General features: G+C 41.0%; 1 protein-coding gene across 2 annotated transcripts in view; it reads right to left on the bottom strand.

The window, feature by feature from the left end:
• The window catches only part of CAMK1D (calcium/calmodulin dependent protein kinase ID), a 393,621-nt gene that overhangs the window by 137,461 nt on the left and 241,522 nt on the right, over positions 1 to 14,638 (bottom strand). The gene's annotated exons all lie outside the window — the stretch shown is intronic.

Genomic DNA, 14,638 nt, shown 5'->3' with positions numbered 1-14,638 from the left:
GGAGAGTGAAAAAGTTGACTTAAAGCTCAACATTCAGAAAACGAAGATCATGGCATCTGGTCCCATCAATTCATGGCAAATAGATGGGGAAACAGTGAAAAGTGTCAGACTTTATTTTTTGGGGCTCCAAAATCACTGCAGATGGTGACTGCAGCCATGAAATTAAAAGACACTTACTCTTTGGAAGAAAAGTTATGACCAACATAGATAGTATATTCAAAAGCAGAGACATTACTTTGCCGACTAAGGTCCGTCTAGTCAAGGCTATGGTTTTTCCTGTGGTCATGTATGGATATGAGAGTTGGACTGTGAAGAAGGCTGAGCGCCGAATAATTGATGCTTTTGAACTGTGGTGTTGGAGAAGACTCTTGAGAGTCCCTTGGACTGCAAGGAGATCCAACCAGTCCATTCTGAAGGAGATCAGCCCTGGGATTTCTTTGGAAGGACTGATGTTGAAGCTGAAACTCCAGTACTTTGGCCACCTCATGTGAAGAGTTGACTCACTGGAAAAGACTCTGATGCTGGGAGGGATTGGGGGCAGGAGGAGAAGGGGACGACAGAGGATGAGATGGCTGGATGGTGTCACTGACTCGATGGATGTTGAGTCTGAGTGAACTCTGGGAGTTTGTGATGGACAGGGAGGCCTGGCGTGCTGCGATTCATGGGGTCGCAAAGAGTCGGACACAACTGAGCGACTGAACTGAACTGAACTGAATATGGTATAAATGGAACTTTCGGTGTGGAAACAATGTTAATTTCTAGATGCAACTTGAGCGTCTAGAAGCTTAGAATCAAGATGTCCCTGTGCAACTATGTTGATTTACTTACAGAGGCCACTGCAGAGGTCTGACTGTTACGGTTACTTGTTGTACTCTAACCCAGAAACTGTTTCTTTCTCTGCACAGGATGCATTAACCCTCTGGGTCATATGCAGAGTGGGTGGGGTGCTACAACAGGGAGATGGATGAAACAAAAAAATACAATTGAAGGGCCCTGAAAATCTCCTGCAAAACTTCCCTGAAGTGTCCAAAATTCCTGCTACTGTCCACTCAGTTGTCCTCAAGATACAAGTCCACCCACCTCCGGGCAATCACCCACCCTTAATCTCCCATGTTTCCACCACTCAGAAATGCCATCTCCTCTAACAAGCCGGGGATGACTGAGAACAGAAGATAGTGAGTCACCATAGAGAGGGGCTGGGAATGGCTTTTCTGAATATAAATATGCGTAATTCAGTGGCTGGAAAACTATTCCTGGAATCAGATGATGAGCTGCTCAGGCTCTTCATAAGAGACCAGGGTCAATTTACTTAGTTAAGCAAACTGCTCTTGGGAAGGTAGATATTTGAGCAAAGTTAGTCATTTAAACATTATTTTAGAACAATTCCATTATTTGCATGTACTTTAGTTTTTAGACACATGAATTAATAAATTCCAACTCTACTCAGGAATGGCTAAAAGATTTAGCCACCTCCTTCAAGGACCTTTATCAAGGGTTTATAAACTAAAATAGCTGGAGTCCTTTCTTCCAAATAACTTGGCATCAATCGGCAGGAAATGTTCTGGTTGGGACTGCTTCTGAAATGCTCACTTCCTCTGCACTGACCCCATATCTGACCCAACACGCTTTCTCCCCAACTCCCCGTCCCCATCCCATCTGACCCTACAGAGATGCAGTTCAGACAGATGTTACCAATCCTCGAAATCCCCTGCTGACTCAAGGAACTCCACTCATTCCAGGAGAAGGATGGTTTCTTAAAACTTTTTAAGATGTTAGAAAACACTTCCGGCCGCATCCTAGTCCCTGAATGGGAGCCCCTCTGCCTACTCATAAGGCTTACAAACTGCGCTCTGGGCTCTGTGGTTAGTATACTAGTGATGTCTATGTATATCATGCTCTCTCAGACAAGAAATTCCCCTTCTTTAATGATGCACTTTTCTTGGGCTTCACTGGTTTGTTTTAAAGGCGTCAGATGTCACATCTGTATGCAATGCAACTTCATCCCTATTTTAGAGAGCACTCCTGCAACCGTTATGAGTGCAGCTGCCCTGAAATGTTTTCAATCTCATGTGCTTGTCACTGCGGGGTCTGAATAAATGGTTACTGAGCAGTGATGAAAAGAAAGGTATGTTGAATGCAAATGCATATGGACACGTTACCTTATTAGGGTGTTGTACCAAAAAAATCCCTAGATTTCTAAATTCATTTGCTTAACAATCATTTTATGAATAATGATTTACTTAATAATCATTAATAATCAGAAATAATTTACTCAATATCAATAATCAGAAAGATTTACTTAATATTCATGAACCTTTTCAGTTCCAGGCATTGGGATGAATCTTGAGAATGCACAAATGAGACAATGTTTCAAGGGAGCTTACAGTTAGAAGAGAGACATGTGTGAGCAAGTTAAGAGCAAAAAGAGTGCAATGAAATCATTTATGGGACAGCAGGAAAAGACAGGAAGGACTGGTTTAATTCTTAGAGATAAGGCAGATTAGAAAGAAAGCTGCAGCAAGAACTACTGAATTACTTAGGAACTAACCAGCCTATTCAGAGAGTGAAAGAAGCCACCGAGGTTAATAAAATCATATGATATCTGAATTTTTTATTTATGGATGACAACTGGCTTACCACATTGGTATGTCGATGAAAGAGAATTTTGTTTAATAGCTATCTGCAAAAAGAAACTTATTTCCAAAAAATAAAATAACTTACATCCACGTATATTAATTTAAAAAAAAACTTCTTTCTGTTGACTATATGAGTATCAGAAAATAATGTAAGCAGAATAAATACTTTTGGAACATAGTCACCTATTTTCATTAATTTTTAATTGATATCCCTCTTTAAACCCATATCTAAAGAATTCACTTTTTCTAATGTGGACCTATTATTTAAAATTTTTCATAAAATTACTTACAATCTTCAAAGTTGCATTTTACAATCACTAAATTTGAAATTGTGAACAACCGTGGTGGATTCATGTCAATGTATGGCAAAACCAATACAATATTGTAAGAAATTGTGAACAACTTCAAGTGAATTTTTTCTATTAGCCATATTTTTAACTTAGAAAACACTCTTTATGTAACTGCTTCAACACCAAGTATATTCAAAGTAAGTCCTGCTAAATAAAAACATTCTAAATTGCAAATTTTAAGTCAAATTAAGTATAAATACTTCAGCCCAAGTATTTTTATACAGTAACTGTCATTTTTCTACCTTTCTTGAACAAATACTATCTTTCTTTGATAAATACTACCCTCCTTTTAGAGAAGGAAATGGCAAACCCACTCCAGTACTCTTGCCTGGAGAATCCCGTGGAGGGAGGAGCCTGGTAGGCTACAGTCCATGGGGTCACAAAGAGTCAGGCACGACTGAGCGACTTCACTTCACTTCCCTTCACCCTCCTTTTAAAAGATCAACCCTGTCAAATTTGTCTCTACTGATAATTTTTTAAATGTTTATCTATATGTGAAAGCTGCAAAAGTCTTCCCAGTCTCAATCCACTGCAGCACAGATACAAAGTTACCCAATTAAAAACAGGAGTTCTACCAAGATGCTGCTCACAGATTCAGCTTTTCCAAAGGACAATCAAAATTTTTGAAACTATGAGTTTGTGTACATATATACAATGTATATGTATATGACATTACTTGTATATGTATGTGACATTACTTGTATATGTATGTATACATATACATATATGCATATATATAAGACTTTATTTGAGCTCTCATCATGCAATTTTTCAGTTTCTTTCTTTCATGGGGATGTGTTTTCAAGTTTTGTCTTCAATAACTGCAATTTGCTAAAAATGTCAAAAGTTGTTATTGTTTTGCACTTGAATTGTTGAATACTTTGATGAAAGATTTCCAGCTGCTTTTTTAACTTATACAATCAAAATATGGGGGATTTGTTTACAAGAAGCTTGATACCATTTTAGTATCCTTGTATTGATTTACAAAGCACCATCCTTAAAGGCTCATACAGTTCTAATACCCAATCGATGGAGCAGGTAGCTTAGAAGAACAACGCATGTCTGGAGTAAGGGGAAAACAAGAGAACAGAAGAAGAATCTTGCCAGAATCACAGGAAAAGAAAGCTGAGTGATGCTGGACTGGGCTGAGATTGGAGACCATTTCATTTTCAGCAGATCCAAGCCACCAGAATGTATCCTATCTTCCAGTGGTACCCAGCAGCCCTAATGTAGGAGCAGAAGTCACACTGATGTCAAGTTTTGCATCTGCAAGATGGATCCAGCAGGCAAGGAAGGAAGGATGCTGGCAGGGGAGTGTCCATGGAGATACTGGAAGGGTGCTGACTATATAAGGAAACCCAGCAGGGAGGCACTGGGGGACCCCAATAATGACAAAGAAGAGGCAAGAAACTTTAAAAATTGAGGGATTGTTGTCAGCTAGGCTGAGAACAGGTAGAAATTGATGTGTCAGAAAACAAAGTATTCAATGTATAAAAGAAGGTGGGGCCAATCAGTACAAACTTCCAATTATCAATAAGAAGGAGGGATATAATTTACAACACGATAAATATAAACAATACTGCTGCATATTACAAATGAAAGTTAAGAGAGTAAATCCTAAAAGTTCTCATCACAAGTACCTATATGAAATGACGGATATTTATCAAAGGTATTGTGATACCACTTCATGATGTAAATGAACCAAACCATTGTGCTGTACACCTTCAACTTACACAGCCCTGTGTGTCAATTCCATCTCAATAAAGCTGGAAGGATAGAAAGAAGATGGGGATGACTGAAGCAAGGAAGGCTAAAAGAAAACAAAGCTTGAGAGTCTGAGCCTCAAAGAAGCGAGGATTTTGATTTTAAGATGTAAAGTTAATTATCCAGATCTAGCAGAATTCTAAATGCCTGCTTCCAGACAGCAACCAGAGAACCTCTCTACAACCCCCAGCCATTCCCGCTTACCCCGCCCTGTAAAACATCAAATTTCTTACACTAATCGGGGCTGCCACACCAGCTTCATCATCAACCTGCCTTATTTATGAAGCCCCATGGATTCACAGAGACAGAACATGGTTTTAAAAGTATCAGCTTGGGAAGTGGAGAGAGTGGGCTAGCACATGCAGAAAACCAAACTGCTGGATTTCTCATGTCTACGCTTGTTTCACACTGAGAAAATGGGGACAGCAGATGAAGCTGACTACAGAACTTGAGAACTGAGACCTCCGGCTTGTCTGACACAAGAAAACAACGATAAGACTCTTCCACTTTACACACAAATCAGGGAGGCCAGGAGCTGAGCTGTCAAGGGACTCATCAGAGGCAGGAGATGGCCCGGCATCCATGGTACTTTCCATTTGCAGCATCCTTAAATTAATTTCTTAAATAAACCCCATGAAGTGAAGTGAAAGTTGTGTCCGACTCTTTGCGATCCCATGGACTATACAGTCCATGGAATTTTCTAGCCCAGAATACGGGAGTGGATAGCCTTTCCCTTCTCCAGGGGTTCTTCCCAACCCAGGGATCGAACCCAGATCTCCCACGTTGCAGGCAGATTCTTTACCAACTGAGCCACAAGGGAAGCCCAAACCCCATGAGACCACCCCCAAATCTCCTTCCAGATGCTGGACAAAATCTCCAATGGAACAGGAAGGAGTTTACACTGAATAGCCTCAACCTTCCCCATGAAATAATCTGAAAAACCATTTGGATTTCCATGATCCCAAGGAAAGGGCAGTGATTCCCTCCAAAGAACAGAAGTTGGTGTTGAATTCGATTATTTCCAAGGTTATCTTGGGCTCTATCCCAGGACTTAATGGTGTCTCTGCCGTGCAGGAACTCAGATGTGAATCGGCAATCGAGGACGCAGTCACTTAAAAGTAAATGTGCCGCGACACAGGTAAACTGCGGAGTGTTCTAGAACTACCCCCTTCAGACCTCCTCCCTGCTACCCCTCCTCCTCCTGAATCCAGGCCCCACTCGACGTGCCCCAGCTGGGACCCTTCTGCTGAGCTGCTCACCTGCGCCCCGCCTCTCAGCGGCCTCTCAGGCCCCGACTGTCCCCTACTGTGGGGCGCACCTGCTCCACCCTCACCATGCACCTGTGGTCGCGCTACCGGGATGTTTTCTCTGACAGCCACATGCAGGGCTGGCCACAGCAAAGGCTACACCAAGTGCAAAATAAAACCAAACGTTTCTTGCTCAGAAACCAGGAAAACTTTCCTCCCCTCCCCTTCTTCTACTGTCTCTCACTCAACCTGTCATGGTGCTTTTTTCTTTTTTTGCGTTACTTAACGTCATGCTCCTTCAGTCACGGGGATACTCACCTGTGGGGTGAGTGCAGACCCCACAGCACCTGCAGTTCCACTTGCACTGGGGTGTGGGCTGCAAACATCTGACCAGAACCCCTACCATGCCCAGATCCCCACAGGGTGGGAGCAGGGGAGAAGGTGGCAGGTGGGAAGATGACAGGAGGTGGAACTTGATACAAGCCGATGCTCCAAGCTCCTGGGACTTCACTTACAAAACACAAATTCAGAGTCAATCACTGCTATACTTAGAATGGACAACCAACAGGGACCTCCTGAATAGCACAGGGAACTCTGCTCAGTGTTACGTGGCAGCCTGGATGGGAGGGGGATTTGGGGGAGAATGGATACATGTGTATGTATAGCTGAGTCCCTTTGCTGTCCACCTGAAATTACCACAACATTGTTAATCAGCTATATTCCAATATAAAATAAAAAGTTTTCTTTAAAAAAGAAAAAAGAGAATTTTAAGATGGCAAGTACAAAATACTGACCTCCAAGTGTGGGGGCTTCTATGGGTGCGGGGCTCCGTGAGCCACACCAGTGAAGTCAGGCCCGGCCATGTGGTTCATGACCTCACTCCCTGCAGGTCTCTGCTCAAATGCCACCTCTCAGAAAGATCTCCCCTGACCATGTGTATAAAATAGCAAACCACTCACCCACCTTTCAGAATTTCACATCCTCCGACTCTCCTTTTCTCGACAGACCTTACCACTGCCTGGTAGATGGGATCTTGTTTATTAAGTGACTTGTTCATCTGTTTCTGTCTCTCCTGCTATAATGTTTGCTCTATTGAGGAAGGGAGTTCGCAGTATTCATTGTAACATCTCCTGGGTTAATAAACCCACACATATGGCAGGGGCTCCAGAAGCACCTGCTGAGTACATAAATGAATGGTTATTAAGCTGCACAATGACCGCGACAGGTTGTAAATGTGCAGAATTTCAGGAAAGAGTGAGTCTTTGTGAGCTGGGGCCCTGGGACCACAGCGGGTGCACAGCTTACATTCTAAAGAGGAGCAATTTTATCACTGCTTTCTTCAAGGTTTGTGTAGAATTCTCTAAGGTCACAGAGAAGGCTCTAGTGGAGATGACACCCTTGGGTGGAAGATGATTAGGACTTAGCTTGATGGATGTGCTGGGCCTAAGGGGGTTGTGCTCCAGGCTGAAGGGCTGCTTTAAAAAAAAAAAAAAGAAGAAGCATTAAGGAGTCTGGGTGGGATATGAAGGGTTTAGTCTGATGGTCCAAGAGAAAAGAGAGGGTCCAGATGCCTCAGAAGAAGAGAAGGAGTATTTAAAAACCTCGGAAGACATGAGAGAAACTCTGAGGCTAGGACATTCACATCCTATTTGCAGAGCAAGAGAAAATTGGTTTGCTTGGAGTAGAGAGTCTGGTTCTTTTAATAAGTCATCAAACGGAACTGTAATTCAGGGGCATCTTATACTAGAACGTCTAATCTGATATATGCAGAAATTTATTACAGAAATTTACTGTATTAATTAATTTATATGCATGCTTTTTACAAGCCTCAAATGTTTATCTACTAGAGAATTAGAAGCAATGAAGTCCACAGAGATATAGCTATTTTTTTATTTTATAAGCTCCAATTGCTGACTCTACACCATTATATGTATTCTTAAATCAAATAAATATGTGTACAATGTGTAAGTTAGTAAGTGGGTAATTTCTGAAATTGATGTTTTACATTCTATGGATGCCTCTACTTTTTATATATGTTTATGGATTCTCAAATTTGAATCCATATTAGTGACCAGATGCAACCTATCAAAATTTTTACAATTATTCTAAAATGTATGGTAGTGGTAGTTTAGTCGCTAGGATGTTTAAATTGTGCGTACTTTAAAGAACTCATTAGATTTCATTAAAGTAGTTCAACTTTGTTCAAACTGGATAAAACGGGTAAGATGTTGCTTGTGCTGTGCTTAATTGCTCAGCTGTGTCTGACTTTTTGTGACCCCATGGACTGTAGCCCACTAGGTTCCTCTGTCCATGGGGATTCTCTAGGCAAGAACACTGGAGTGGGTTGCCGTGCCCTCCTCCAGGGGATCTTCCCCACCCAGGAATCGAACCCAGGTCTCCCACACTGCAGGCCGGATTCTTTACCATCTGAGCCACCAGGGAAGCCCAAGAACACTGGAGTGGGTAGCCTAGCAACTGAACGGGGGTCTCCTGCATTGCAGGCAGATTCTTTACTAGCTGAGCTACCGGGGAAGCCCAAGATGCTGTTTAGAATAAAATTATAATGTATCAAACATGATTGCATTAAAACATGATTATAAAGTCAAACTGTTATAAGAGACAATGAAGGACATTACATGTTGATAAAAGGATCCGTTCAACAAGAAGACACATGCATCAAGCATGTATCATGTCAGAGGTCCAAAATACATGACGCAAACATCAAAAGGACTGAAGAGAAAAGCAGCTCTATAGAACTAGAAGGAGACTTCAATACACTACTCTCCATAACAAACGGAACAGCCAAACAGCATGTCAATAAGGAAACAGAGGCTTCGAACATCACTACGGCCCAACTGAACCCAAGAGACATACACAGACTATGCCACCCAGCAACAGTACGTGCACATTTCTGTCAAGTTCAGATGGAACATGCTCCAGGATACATTAAGAAACAAGACACACGAAATTAAACTTTGAAAGAATGAAGTCATACAAAGTTTCTTTTATGATCACAAGGGAAGGAAACTAGAAATCAACAGCAGAAGGAAAGCTGGAAAATTCATACATATGTAGGAATTAAACAACACACCAAGTCAGAGAAGAAATCACGAGGGAAAGGAGAGACTATCTTGAGACAAGTGAAAATGGAAACACAATATACCAAAAATAGGATTCAGCAAAAGCACAGCTAAGAGGAAAATTTATAGCTGTAAATGCTTACTTAAAAAAAAATCTTAAAATAAAAGATCTAAAAAATGTGATTGTATTTTGGCAATTTCACAGTTGAACCTAGTGAAACTGGTCCATGATTATACTGCATCTCGGCTTTTTCTTTTCTTTTCTTCTTAACTCTCTAAACTCTTTAACTCTCAGTAGGTTTTTCAGTGGCAGGAGAGACAATAAAGCCATATTAAGTAATTAGCCTGGAAGATGACAGCTGCAGTACTGGGTTTGTCTCTGTCAGAGACTCCAGCCATATCTCCCACCAAGAGGACACACCATCTCCAATCCCAGCCAGACTGAAACCCCACAGGACTAAAACCACATAGAGCGTGAACCCCCAGAGACATGTCCCTACAGACCGAACACATTACAGAAGGCACCTTTCACAGGCCGGACCCTCCACGGATTGAGCTCCTTACGACAGACTACATCCCCCATAAACTGAGACCCTTAAAGAACCAACTGCCACAGACTGGACCCCCTTCATTCTAAACCCTTCAAAGACTGGACCCTTCCAACACACTGGACCCCTCACAGACTAAACCTCTCACAAACTGGACCCCCCACAGACTGAGCCCCTCACAATCCACCCAGGCTCCTCAAAGCCTCTCTGTGTACCAGCCTTTCGACCTTGCATGTTATGATGGTTCCTCTGCAAAGAGAGCCTTGGATTCCCCCAACCACACCTCACGTGGGTCCCCCAGCCCCCTGCCCACCCACCCAATACTAAACAGAAGTCACAGGTCTTCTGGGCTCTCAATCAGTGCCTGTTGTGAACAGAGATAAGACTTTGGTAATCTATATGTAAATATACTAAGGTGTCATAGTCAGTAGCACTTCCGTCTCCATGATTATGCTTGGCTACTTACAAAAGACTTTCTGTTGGGAGTCATAATTTGTGTTCTAATTAAAACTGTTTCTGGGAATACACAGTACGAATTATGAATACAATGTCCACATGAAGCTAACACTGACAACCCACAAACAAGGAACTATTCAAACAGCTTCGTACTCTTCAAACAGCTCATGAAGTAGATAAATCATATTTTCTCTTGGAAGCTGCATATGTTTTTGTGTCTTGGACTGCTCAGGAATCAAATTAACATTCTTTAAAGAATATGTGTTTAATCACTAGTTTTCAGGCTCAGCGGGTAACTAGCTGTACATATCTTAATGCTATCATGGAATAAAAGGATATCTTTATCTTATGTGGTATATGCCAATGCAGAAAGTCACAATATTGATAAAACACATTCACTCATTTCTTCATTAACTGAAAAAAATTATCTAAGAAAGAGACATGATCATTGCTGTGAATGAATTGAGACTGCTTTAGCGTTTCCTGTGAATATCATTTAGTAAATTTTCCCCCTCACAAACTACTACAAAATAGAGGGCATTTTATAGTTAGCTAAGCTTTTATGAAATCCTAAGTAATACATTTTTCCAGGTAAACTGAACCACTCACATTAATATTACCTACGAGATTCTTTCCTAGAAAATGTCATCAGTATATTGTATTACACTGATTAAGTGTATCCACTGGGTCACCCTCTGGCTTGGATGAAGGATCCAACATTTCTGCTCAGGTTCTTCATGTACAATTGGGATAAGCGTTGCTCCTTGGGGTAAGAATTAAATGAGTGAATAAATGTTAACCACTTTTCCTTTTATATGTGATCGTTAATGGAACAAATATTTGGTAAGAGCCCACCATAGGGTGCAAGCACATTTCTAAGCAGAGAACAAAGCAGAGGGACGTTTTCTGATGGTGGGGTAGAGAAAAATCCAGCTGGGAAGAGGACAGGGAACGAATGAACACGTGCCAGGAGACGGGAGGAGAGGTGCTGTTTCACAGGGGAGCTGGGGAACAACTCACTGCAAAAGTGACATTCGGTAGAAATTCTAACATTTCTAGTATTCCCATGACAGCACGAAGAGACAGTTCCAAGCAGAACAAAGGTCCACTGGGGCGCAGGCACAGTGTGTTTGAGGAACAGCAAGGTGAATGAAATAACGCAGCTGAATGAAGTAACGAGAGAGGAGTGGGAGATGAGGTCAGAGAGGTGACCAGGGTGTCTGGACACGGGCGATCCTGGAGACTGCTGCCGGGACTCGGTCTCAGGACCTTCCCTGGCAACGCAGTGGTTGAGACTCCGTGCTTCCACTGCTGGGGCTCTGGGTTCTGAAATGCGAAGGCAGTGGGAGTCCACAGAGGCATGGCAAGGTCTGGCTAACACGCTGAGCGAGAACTGTGCAGCGGGGCAAGGCTGGGGGAGGAAAGACGAGCTTCATTCATGGCGGTGATGAAGGCGAGAAAGCGGCTGAATCCTCAGGATAGTCTCGAGGGGGTAACCATAGGGTGTGCTGACGGATGGGACTGCGGGACATGAGAGAATAAAGAGGAGTCGAGGAGGACTTTGCTTTTGGCCTGAGCAATTGGAAGAAAGGAGTCTACCATTTGCTGAGATGAGACCGGCAGCAGGAGCAGATTCTGTGGACCGTTCAGCAGTGTATTTCAAATCTCATGAGTGAGTAACACTCATGACCCAGCCAAGCGGAGCCACTGAGCAGACAGCTGGGTGTACAGCCTGGATGCAAGGAAAGGTCTGGACGGAGGATGTAAATTCAGGAGTTACCCACATATAGGCATTTAAGCTTAACTGAAAATAGGATATAATTCAATGCAATACGAGGTATAATCTCATTCTTTAAAAAGTATTCTGATTTGTCCTTTGACAAATCAGCCTGGAGTGTATTTCGCATCCTAAGTTGTTACAGATGTGGAATGGGAGGAGTTGAGGGTGGTCTTTTATCATCTCCAGGTATGTGGGCCAGAAAGTCAGGCCAGAAATGAAGTTTAAACAAACTGACTTTTCTTCGATAACTTACCCCAGTGTCATTTTGACCTCACAGTATCTAAACAAGAATGTTCCGAAAAGAACTATTCATGATGTTGTACACCTAAAATGAATATGAAGTTATAAACCAATTATCTCTCTATAATCACAAAAAGAACTAAAACAGAGAAGCAAGTTCCAGAAAATAGCATTCTGAAAAAAAAAGATATTTGTCCCAAAACCCAAATAAAATTTAAATATAGACCTCTATAAACAATCTAGTCTCTTTTGCGGCAACAGCAATGGAACAAGTATGCTACATACTCAGAGTTGAGACAGCAATTAGCTAAGTAATAAAATTAGGGGGCTGAGCATCCTCTATTATATCTAAGTGTCAGTGACCAAGATGATGTTTCCCAGGAAACCAGAAACCTCCCAGGCACAAAGATTGTGAAACACAGTTCCCCTCAAATGCTGTGTTCTAGATCAGTCCCGAGGATAGAGAAAATAAGGTCTTTCTAAACTCTTCAAAAACAAACAAACAGAAACACCCAAACCTCCTTCCACTGATGTAGGCAGAAAAGACACGGGGGTCTTGGGAACAAAAGCTATCGAGACTTATCAATAAACACTAAAACGCAACAACGAAAACAATAAAGCCCACCAATCCTCAACCTGACTGAAGATTTTCCCAGGACTGTATTCTAATATATCAAAGCTTTTCCGTCATTGCCTTTTCCCTTCTTTCCCTCCTTTCTCTCTCCCTCGCTCGTTTCTTTCTTTTTTGTCATTGCTTTAAAGAAATATCACTGGTTTAGATAACAAACGGAGAAGAGGAAGGAATAAGAAAGGTCAGTCTCAATTTTTAAAATATCTGACATAAAATACTTTAAAGGAATATAATTAGGACATTAAAATACACTTAATATTTAGGACTAAACTATCAGCACTTTACCAAATACAATTCCTTTGGGGACCAACCAGAATTAATGTGAATTGCAGATGACATGACTGTTTAGATAGAAAATATTTAGGAATCCACAAAACAACTAACTACAACCTGTAAGTCAATCTAGCAAAGTTGTAGCTTAATGTACAAAAATCAATTGTATTTTTATACAATTATATATACTATATATATAATAGCAGCGAGTCAATGGAAACATGAAATAAACAAGAGGATTGAAAAGAGAAAATATTTCAGAATAAATTCAACAAAGACCATGGAAGATTTACACACTGACAATAACAAAGTAGTAAGAGAAATATTTCAAAGTTTGTCCCATTCTGGACACTTTCATGCTCTCCTGCCAGCCCACCTTTACACATGCTTCTGCTCCTAAGTATGTAACCCAGCTGCTTCGAAAGGCAGAATTCAAATGTACCCTGAACTTTATCTCATAAAATTAAAGACCATCTGCAGAGACAAACTGATAACATGATATAATTCCATAAAGAAATTAGTCTGCATTGAGGACCTATTATTTATGACAGATTATTTCTCACACATTTTTCTCTCTCAGTACTCACTACAGCCCTCTATGTAAATATATTATTATTGTGTAAAGTTTTTTCCAGTAAGGAAACTGAAACTGAGAAAGGCCCAGTTAATTTGCCAAAATACACCCAGCTATTAAGAGGCAGAGCTGAGACACATATATTTGGGGTGCTTTCCACTTATTCAGTGGCATTACCGTAAACAGAGAACTTAAGGCAAGTGAAGACATGTAGTTTTAGATTCAACTATCAATACTTCGGGGGTTTTCTGTATCACCAATAAAAAAGCACACATTTAAATATACTACTGACATTTTGTGGGGCTTTTTCTTGTCACCAAAACGTCCTATTTTTCCTACAGGGCAGTCAGTGTTTGGTGGAAAGGTGATTCACCTGCTTCTTTAAGAGGTGATTCTGTATAAAACAAAGTTACATGAGCTTCTAGGAAGTACATGAGACTTGGGGAGAACTAGAAATGTGCTAAATTATAAAACAAACAGAATAGCACAGAACTAGGAAAGACCACACTCATGATACTGAAAATTTAACATGGAACCAGTAGTCATTGCCTATTGTACAGCAGACAACACCACATGAACCTGTAAAACTGCTTGTCACCATCTCGGACTGTCATTCGTCAGAGAAAAAACACCCACATGCTTCCAACCTAGACACTTTTAGAAGTATCTATACAAAAATCTCATAATCTACTAAAAATACTTTAAAATAGCGAAATGTTAAACAAATGCATTGATGAACAGCTGTTTGCATGTTAATATGATTCCAAGTTAATACACTGTTAAAACATTCATAAGGAAAAGGAAAATCGATTAAAAAAAAAATAAACTGTTAGCCTGACCCTCAAATCTTCTACCTTTGGAAACCCAAAGTCTGCAAATCATTAATAAGTAACAAAATTTATATATTTTGACCTTCAACAAAAATCCCCTTTGGTCGTTAAGCTCAATAGTATAGTGTTCCAGAATTTACTCAAGTCGTGGTGAAAATGTAGCACTCTGATCCCGTTTCCATCACTTAATGCTAACAAATTTAATCCTAGGATACTCCTACGAATTATA

Source organism: Capra hircus, chromosome 13 (assembly GCF_001704415.2).
Source record: "Capra hircus breed San Clemente chromosome 13, ASM170441v1, whole genome shotgun sequence".
NCBI lineage: Eukaryota > Metazoa > Chordata > Mammalia > Artiodactyla > Bovidae > Capra > Capra hircus.
The sequence above is the reverse complement of the archived record's forward strand: the minus strand, read 5'-3'. Positions and strand labels throughout refer to the sequence as shown.